The sequence below is a fragment of the Pelecanus crispus genome, chromosome 5 (genome assembly GCF_030463565.1).
Source record: "Pelecanus crispus isolate bPelCri1 chromosome 5, bPelCri1.pri, whole genome shotgun sequence".
NCBI lineage: Eukaryota > Metazoa > Chordata > Aves > Pelecaniformes > Pelecanidae > Pelecanus > Pelecanus crispus.
The window spans coordinates 79,944,847-79,955,335 of record NC_134647.1 but is presented as its reverse complement, the minus strand read 5'-3'; positions in this window follow the sequence as shown (position 1 = coordinate 79,955,335).

Sequence of the window (10,489 nt, the reverse complement as noted above, 5' to 3'; positions counted from 1 at the left end):
TCTTTCTTTTTTCAGTTTGGTTGGTCTCTTTTTGTATTTTCCCTCTCTCAAACAGATGCAATTAGGGCTTTCTGATATGTTATCATAACACTGATATAAAAGGTCGAGTAGACTGAAAAGCGTTGTGGGTTGGTTTGGGATTTTTGGGGGGCTGGGCTGGAGTGTTTGCAGGTTTTTGTTTTGTTTTGTTTTGTCTTAAAAAAAAAAAGACTCACTTTGTATGCAGGCAGATACCATGTAAGAAGAAAACTCCTGTTATCAAATACAACTGTCTTGATTTCCAGGATCAAGGAAATAGGAATTTCCTTGGAATAGATCACGGCTTTTTTGTTCTCTACATACAAGACACATTGATAAGAGTTTATACATAATTATTAAAAGGCTTTCCTTTAAAAATTATTAATTTGAGTTTATAATTAGACCCAAGAGGGGCTCATTTCAGTATGACCATTGAAATTGCACATAGGTTCTGGTTTGAGCAGTATATTTCCAGTGTAAGTACACTTATTTGTATGTGAAGTTCATTTTGCAGATCCAGAAATATGAGTAAACATCTAATCTGGTACACATTTTGTTAACGGAGTAAGGAACAAACTACGTTTCAAACATTCTTTAGTGGGAATACATAAGACATTTTTTGTAGTAAAGAATGATCTTTTGTGCAATTAACTGGATTATGTCACAGAATTGCCTTGTATTTATTAACCTCCTGTTAGGTCTGGATAGCTTGCTAAGAAAATGATATAACCCTGTTTTGACAGAATGCACTTTTTAGGCATAGTTTTGGGGAGAAGAGAATAAATTCTTTTACAAATTTCCTTTCTTGAATTAATTATCCAAGAAATGGCAAGGCTGTACTCTGTATAGGTTGTAACCTTATTAATTGATGTTATTAGAGTAAATGGCTATTAGCAACTTTAAAGAAAACCTATTATTACTTACCATAAAGTTTGGGTTGTTTTTTTTTTTAATTAAATTTCCAAAATACCACTATGATTCTACTGAATGTATGAGCTGTCTGGGGCATCTCTGCACCTTACATCACTGGCTGATAGCTGAAGTAATTGTCTCAATCTGAGAAGAGTTAAGGAGCAGCAACAAAGTCGGCACAGAAGAATGCGTGGAAAGCCTGACGGTCACCTGTAGGGAGGGCCGTTGTTATTAAGGGACTGTAACACTGGGCACGGAGTAGCTGCATCAGTTCTCTAAAATGGTAACTGAATATTCCATTCCATCAGAGATCTTCTATGTTGATCTCTGCAACAGTACCTATTTTTTCCAGAATGAGAGACATCTAGGATGTTGAACTTTTGAATAATAAGTATTTAGATACTAAATACCAAAACGATTTTTAGAGGTATCGATCCCTACTCTAGAATCCCTAATTTCCACTGGCATCTCTGTTTGATGCCCATCTTTTAGAGGTGTTATGTACCCATATGTTTGAGGACTGATATCTTTGTGATTTCTTCGTTAGAAATCAAGTCTGATGGTTTTACTCTCGTCTCTAAACAACTAACAAAACTTAAAATGGCCTCAGATTTTTCTGAACCTGCTGATTCGTTATTGCATTGGCAAAGGACCTTAAACCAGTTACTTAAAGCAACTGTAAAATGGCATAGCTCATTGTTCTGGAAAAAGCTAAGTGGTAAAAATCTATTGGAAGCTTTGTGACACAGTGGACATAATGTAACCTGGAAAAAGTGGCAGAAACATTGATGTTTCATTACACAGTTAAAAGAGGGGAGATTTTTAATCCTAAATTTCACTGTGTCAAGTAGTGGATTAAGACATTTTAGACTGATCCATTATTTCTAAATCTATGATCCGTTTGCTTGTCTGAACCTCAGTTGTATTTAAGCAGTATACTTTCCTGTATTTTTCTTACCCTACATCACAACTGTTCAGAATATTAACGATTTTTTAAAAATCTCATACCTCTGTTGTTAACTCTCCATTAATACCTGACAAAATCAAGCTAATCAAAAAGCTGCCTTGAAGAAAGCATCACTTTACAGGGATTCAGTCAAAAGACAGCATACCAATGGATGTAATTCAAGTATGGAGGGTTTTTTTAACAATGGGGAGAAAAATTGTTTATTTAAAAAAATGGAAACCTATTATCCAGCCAAGTGCACTTCCAGAGCAGTTAACATGTTTACAGACTCTTCCACTAGTAAAACTGCAGTATTGCTCATGTAATGGTGGGGAAGAAAATACCCCAAGGAAAATTCTAGTCATTCTTGTGTGTCAGTTTTTTTCTCTAATCGTGCTTTGCTGCAGGCTTTCAGATCTTTGTTTTGGTCTGTGCTAGATTTCTCTATTCTCTCTTTACTAACTTCAGCTTAAAATTTTCTTGATGTCTTTTCACTTGGTTGGTTTACCTTCTGTTTTTCTTCCTCTTTACTGCATCTCACATTTCTCTGGGCCTTTCTTACAATGTTTATTTCCTACTTTTTGAAAATACTTTTAGAAAGACTTCTCTAGAAGTGGAGGCATCTATGAATCTGTAAGAGGGAGAGCGAAAAGTAAAAGGACAAGACGGTTTGCGGAGGGGGATAAAATAGAGTTGTTTAGTTATACCTAGAGAGAGAATGAGTTCAGAAAAACTGCAATAAAATTAAAAAAGCTCAGAATTAGCAAAAACAGTTTAGGAAACTTCTCACATTACTCTGTCCATGAAGTTTGGGAACCATCAGTGAAGGACAGAAGAGCTCTCAGGGTGATTTTTCATACAGATAGGAGGCAGAAGTCCTCAAGTGCAGTGTTCTGGACTGGTTTTCCACTGTCTTTCTGTGTACAAGTACACCTGTGCCCAGCCATGTCATTCGAACTGAGAGCAGAAAATTTCCTTACAATGTTAAGTATCTTGCGGAAATATTTCTTGATATTGTAGCTTAATGTACTTGGGAGACTTTAATATAGTACTCTCACAACTACACGCTTAGTAGAATGACTACTGTGTTACAGACGGGTGCACTTCTTTCATCAGATTTCTGGATGTATCAGTTAATGTTAGCGTGACTTTTAAGATTAACGTGGATACTTGTGCTAATAAACCTCAGGTTTTACAATGCGATGCTGTCAGTCTTGAAACTTGCTCACCCTCGTGTTCCAACAGAGAACAGGCCCTCCCTTTGAAAGCCTAAAAGTCTAAACAAGCCCTCCAGGACAGGACATGAGCTAGGTTCTGGTTTAGTTTCATTTTATGGAATACTACTGCTGATGTGCAAGTCCGTGTTACTTCTGCATGCAGATTTACTGTTGTATTGTAAACACTTAGAATGTCTTTGAAATAGGTGGAGTATAAATGAAGGAAAATATATCAAAGGAGAGCTGCTGTTACTAGCGCAGAGAGTCGTAAATGAGCTGTTTCTGTCTTCTTTTGCTCTTCTAATGAGAATACGTAAAGCCTCAGACAGGTGCCAGAGGAAAAGTTTAATGAGTCAAATTTCTTAAAAGCACTGAAGCACTCCGTTCAGGTTGTACTTGATACAGCATAAAACTTGTGATGAGGAGTTTATCTGGTAATTGCAAGATTACAGACATAACGCAATCCAAGGCAAAGTAGTACTGCGGGGTGGAAGCCCAATGCTTCACCTGCAATGCATTGGGATTTTAACGTGATCTAAGATACACTTGTGCCGCTCAACAGGTGTGCAGATACTGGGGCAAATTCAGGGCTCGGCTGAAGCAATAAGCTTTGCTCCGAATCACAGCTGAAGTCCTCTTTAAGTTACACTTGAGAACCAAAGTTCTACTTGGTGGTGTCCTATACTGCAGCAGCATGGATCATCCTGTCTCTGCGCTGGTGCTATGTTATTGCAGCAGATTGCTACATGATATGGTGAGGCAAGGTTGGAGAGCCTTCTTGTGAAGAGGCTCAGCACACAGCACAGTGCCGATGGAAGCTGGTTATGAGGAATGCCGCAGTACAGAAGTCGGCAGGTAAGGAAGGCTCAGTGGTGATGACTGAGAAATCAATAGAATCCAACCTCAAGCCTTCATTTAAAGGTAGCTCATGGCTTGAATGCAGTGACGCTGCATCAAGGAGTAGGAGGGAAACAGGAAGGGACTGGAAAGAAATCCTTTGGGCTATCTGCAGAAAGACAGACTTGGTAAAGCATGAAGTTTGCTACCACAAAATTAATCAAAAATACTTTGAACAAATTTGAATTGGCATCGCAAGTTTAGACTGGCTCAGCATTTTGTGTTATCTACCTGTGGTGGTTTTTATCTGGCTCTAGGAATCCTAGCACTGCCTTTACCATATCTTCAAAGGGAAAGGAAATAGTTCTTTGTTTATCAGATTGCCCTGTGTTCACAAAAATACGACTGGTAGCATTTTTGCAAGTAAACTCAGTTGATTCAAAGAAATTCCTGACTCGCCACCAAGTGTTTTCTCCAACTAGAACCCAAGTGTCTTAACATTTCAGCTAGCTGGCTCTTGGGTCAAAAGCTGTAGTAGAAAAATAAGCTATTGCTTTCTGCACACATGATCAGATGCTAGAATTTAGTAAGTAAGGGCTCTGATTCTTACAGGCAGACTGACTGACTGAGAAGGTTGATGGGATTATGACCCATACTGCCCTTTACAGCCGAGCTCCCCATAAAGCAGCTTCTGAACTGCTGCAATTTTTAGCCCATTTTAATGATACTCTGAAATTTTTTTTATTGCTAGCTGTCTAAATGTAAGTTACCTGGTCTTGTGAATTACAGCCCTAAATGTCATGTATACAAGGACATTCAGTTTAGAAGAGGGGGAGAACATCAATCTAAAATTAATACAGAATTTAGCTTAAAACTACATTTGCTCCAGCTTTGTGCCCAGTGCTTGATAGATCATTCTCACTGAATAGTTTATTTTAATAAGCCTGCTTATTTGGACTCGATGATCTTAAAGGTCTTTTCCAGCCTCAATGATTCTATGATTATTGATCATCTTCAGGAAATGCACTCTTTTTCTGTGTCGTTGTAAGTTGATTAAAAAGAAACAAATTGTTGAGTGATTTTACTCTCTGAGGGGGTTGAATTTACAACTAAATTATTTTTCATTTCAGACAAAGTTAATTATTTCTGTTATTGCTTATTATGCAGCTTTAGGAAGTATATTTGGAGGTAGCCGCTAGTATGTTATGCTCTGCTTTAGAGCCCTAAACACTTCTTATCACTTCATTATCTTTGCTAGGTAACCAGGCATCTTAAGCAGTAGATGGTTTTGCTATTTGCTTACTTTAGAAATAATACCAAAAACTTTTCTAACAAAATATCGTTTGCCATGATATCAGTTTGCTATGTTCTATAAGGAAGAAATATTTTTGTTTCAGAGTAATTTGATTTACTATAAAAAGTTACAAAATAAGCCTTTTATGTTAAATGAAGGTGCCATGGCTTAGCAGGAATGTATTCTTGCTGTTCTCTTAGATCTTATTTTTAAGTATATTTTGTTACTAGGATTCTGTTCGTTGGTTTTGTGAGATTCAGTACGTAACTGGAACAGTTATAATCTAAGTAATTGATATGAAATGTTTTGTCTAGTGTCTTTTCCCCTTAATCCATTATTTAAATAAATAGAAGTAGTTTACATTAGGGGTTGTGCTTGAAATTGTGAAATAAAAGTCAACAAAAATGAGTGCATAGATGGCTAGGGAGAAAATGTACCAGGCTTGGCTTTGCAGCTTGGGGTACCAGAGTCCCGGAGGAGCGAGAGGCGGAGAGAAGGAAGGAAGGAAGAGACAATTCCTGTTGTTAACTACACCGCTCAGAAGTTTAGCGCAGCCAAGCAGTAAGAACACATGCACGTGAGAGCGTGGGCAGGTTGCAGAGTAGAGAGGCCCAAGACTACTAAGCTGTTGCAGAAAAGGAGTAGCCAAGCTCAGATAAACGGAGACTTCTGTTCTAATCCATTTCAATGCCAAATCAGCTGGGTTTGCTCAAACCACCTTCATCAGTGTCTTAAGTTAAAAATATTGATTTAGCATGGGCGTACGTGAGGAGTGCCAGCACAGTCCTTTCTTTTGTTACACTGCAATACAGGGGCAAAATGAAGTGTAACTTGAAAAGAGAGCATGTGTTTGTCCCTTGGTCATAATTTAGCAAACACACACCTGTGCTCTATTTTGTTATTATTACTGCTGCCAGTTTGATTCTTATCACAAGTCTAATTTGGTAGATTAGATAGCATTCAATTCCTAGAGTTAATTGGTCATGTGAATATCTCAGCCTTTTAAAAAAAGTTATGTTATTTGTAGAACAACTTGAAAGAAAGACCTACATTTACCATAAAAGTTCAAGCACCAGAAGGCTAATAAAATTGTATTGTTATTAAGCAAAAAATTGTGGGGTTGATTCAGGATTTCTGTGTGTGTAAAGTTAAATAGTGTGTATGAGCAGCCTTACTGAAATACGGCAGTCCTACTATTTCCTTCCCACTCTGAAAGGCCGAAGAGGTGAAGACGAATCTATTGATGATAAAACATTTCAGAAACCTGTTGCAGTAGTAACTAGTAGTTAAAGAACTTGAGACAGGATCTTCATTTGAATGGTCCTGGATCTGCACATTTTTAAAAAATGGACACTCTGCAGGGGGCAGTTGTGTTGTTTTGTTTGCTTTGTAAAAGAGGACCATTTCACATATCCAATTTAGTATTTGACTGCGCAAGCACTAGACTTGGTGCAATGGAGGTTAGTAACTTCTGGGTTGATAGGGCTGAGGAATTGAAATGAGCAGGGCTAGAACGTTTTAAATTGGATTAGTCTACAGTGAAATTTTAGCTTGGAATCACAGCTGTAATTTCATTTTCTCCTGATCCCCTCTCCCTACAGAGAGCTTAGCATGCTAGTTTTAACCAGATTTCTGATTATATGGCATATGCATTTGCAGTCTGTTACTGCTGGGTGCATTATAGGCTCTGGCTGTTCAAGCTGAGAAGCAGCTGTGGAGTTTTTCAACACTGCGTACTGGCTCAAGTTCAGCATTGCACTGACACGCTGCTTGTGGTTGGCTTCAGGTGCAGGTAGAATGAATTCCCATCTAGCTACAAAAGACCACATAGACATACAGAAAGACTTACTAGGCTGTAGGGATCAACACTTTCTGTTGAAGTGCTTGATGAATTTCGTTCCATTTATTTATTTAACTAGAATCTGCATCGCATAAATACTGTTGCAGTTAGCCCTAGTCTTCAAAATATCTGCAAAGTTGCATGTACTGAATAAATATGGAGATTTGTACAGTCTTTTCTGGTGAGATGCTAGGTTTGTTAATACTTGACCACCTGATTGCTGTCAAATCGCCTCCCAGGGCAAATCTGACCTGCATCAAGTGTGAACATTTACCATTTCTGTCAATCAACACTGTCCACTATTCACGTTAACTTTAGGCCAGCTGCGGGAGGATGGACAATAACTAGTCTGGGTGTAGAGTTAGGGAATTGCCAATATGCTAGACCAAGTAGTGTTGAAGTCTGCAAGAGCAAAGTGACACTTTCAAAATTCTTTGAACTAATTTGCACTAGTGGAGCAGGTTTGTGTCAGATCTGCACTTCAAGTGAAATGCAAGAACATCTGCATGCAGTCAGTCCAAAAGTGTATCAGTCTCTTCATAGGGCAAGCTTATGCTTATAAAAGTCTTGTAAGAACATAAGTATACAGGGATACTTCTTACCCCAGGGCATCACCAAAGCTGTTGGTCATTCACTGTGTAAGGATTTTCAGAGATTTTGGTTGTCTCTGCATCTTTGTTTTAAATAGTTTTTGATTTTGTCGGTTTGTTTTCTCTGCACATACCGTCTTTTCAACTCATGTATACTTTTGCTACCCAGAACATCTGTGACAGTATGTTCCCCATTGAAGAAGACTGTGTGAAAACCTGCGTCTTCTGTTTTAGAGCTTCTGCTTAATAATTAAAAATATGTTGATGTTATGAGAAAGTTGCACTCCTGTTACGTAAAGAAGGTAAATGGAGGGTGGTTTGTCTGTGTCTTTCGTAAGCAGTACATAAAGAATGATGAACCACTGTCTTAGTTGTTTCTTGTAAGCTACTGGCGATAGGTATCGGCTACCTACCAACTGAAAATACCCCGTCTGAAGTCTGACATAAGGATAAAGTAACTCAGTGTTTGTGGTATTATTTGCGAAATGTCTGGAAAACAGAGCTGTATCACAAGGAGAAAATGAAATAGATGTATTCCATATAACCGAATTACTCTAACACAATAGTCTGAGTGGATGTTAAGGCATACACTTTAATTAGCTGTGAACGACAGTCTGCTGCGTGGTTACCGAGTGGCTGAGTCAGTATGTATTTAAATCCCGACTGGTATTTTGTAGACTCTTTATCTTTACGTAAACATTGGCCAGAACAGCATATACAAGTTGAGTGATGTTTTGTGTTTGTTTCTCTGTAGTCGGTAATAGATGTGCTAAATGTCGACTGAACTAAACATCCAGGTTAGAAGTGTCACTTCAGTGCCTAGCCTGCCAACAATATTTATGCAAATGGTTTCTTTTCAAAGAATTCCGTATCCTTAAGTCCTTCAGGACAATTTGTCAAAATTTAACCAAAACTATTTTGATTATGGTAGCTTAAAACAATGATTTGAACAAGGAAACATGAAGCAAATTGAGGATTAAAATAAATGAATTAGAGTATTGATAGTCTGCTCAGTACATTGTGTGATACTGCCTATTTCTAGGAGCTCTGTGTGCTCTGAGCTATTACTGTAAAAAGCACTCCTTTAGGTTCGGGCTGAACAGCATGTGTAATGTCTGTGACAGTTTGAGCCCTTGGAGATGGAATTGGTTGAACAGAGCAGTCTATTCAGATCAATGCAGGGGATTCATTCACATGGAAATCATTCCCGGCACCATTGATGCAAAGCATGAGTGCAAGAGGGAACAAACAGGAGCCACTGAGGGCTGAGCTCCCAGCACCAGTAAATCAGCAGAGCTTCGTTGCTAATGGTACATGTAAGTTACTTTACATCGCATCAGTCTCACCCAAAGTTTTAAGAGGTAGTGGTGAGACATGGTCCTATCGTAAAAGATTACTTTAAATTCATTTGAAACCTGATTCTCATTTATATGTATAAATAAACCATGTTATGCCATTATAGCAGCAAACTTTAAAGTGAAGTGATTTTCATCTTCCTTAAAAGCCCATAGGTGTTTTTCTGTAGTACTGAAAAGTTGGATGAGTCTAGCTTATCCATAAAGAGCGCAGAAAAAGTGCAGAGCTAGCCGGTACCAGCGAAAGCCTAGTACTATACCTAGGAAATCGTATTTTTCTGAATTTTGCTGTCAGGTGTCCTTCCACTAGGAGGAGTTGTCATCAAATACTTAAACACTGTAAGAGTATCAGACTTGTACTTTAATTATTTAACTCATTTGGTGGAAGATGCAATTACTTATAGTTACAATGTGAAATATCTATAAAGTTCACCTATATCTGACTGGCTTGTTGTACTTACTGCTAATTGGGATCAATGTAAATGTAAAAGGAAGCTTGCAGCTTATGATATCTTACAAGCAAACTTACGTTTGTCATTTGCATTTAGGGCAAAAATTGAGCGCGTTTCTTAGAGATTACAAATTTTTTTTAATTTCATGTTTTCCATAGAGCAATGTGATAACTTGAGAATTTCAGAGGTTTAAGTTTTGTTTTAATAGTCACAGTTAAGGGAAAAGCTTGAAATGAAATGCCAGGATGTCTAGAAAGCCCAAGAAAGAGGCAAGAGGGGAAAAAGTTAAATCTCATGTGCAGAGTCTTAGGACTTTTTTGTTTAGTTGTTTTTTGTTTAACGCTTATGTTGCAAATAGTGATTATGGACTTAAAAACATGGTGGTTTAGAAGCCCTAATGGGACATGCTTTAATTTGTATTTAAAATACAATGTAATACAGTTACTGCTTGGATTTAAGTGCTTCCTTTGATCCGTTTACTGCTCAAGTGTTGCAAGACAGTGGTACCCTTGGTGGTACACAGCTTTGCTTTGTTTCTCATACTGTTTTCCAGTACTCGTCCCTTTTCATCAAATCATGAAGTATGATTCTACTAAAATGTATGTTTTGGTAGTTTTTCAGCAATACAGCTTCTGCATAGACTCCCATGGGATAAAGAGAAAGAAACCTTAATCAAGCCTGTCCTTTCATTAAGAGAAGGGGACTGCTTAAGACGTGTATCAACTTGGTACGTTTAAAAGACTTTCAGATTGTTCTAGAGCAAAAGAAGACAGATGTTTAAACCTCTTGGGTATCACAAAACCAGTTTTCCCTGCAGCTTTTCTACTTCTGTTGTCTAGGGGCCTTGATTTTTGCACTGAATCAGCCAGCTACAGTGACTTCTAGTGCTGCCACTCCCCAGCTGTCTTCCCCATGCCTTTGCTGTAGTTGTTTCCACAACACAGTTGGCAGAAATAAGAAAGTCTGTGCCCCACTTGCTTTATTTCCCAGTCGAAGATGGATTAAAAGGGTGTATGTTTACATGCAGA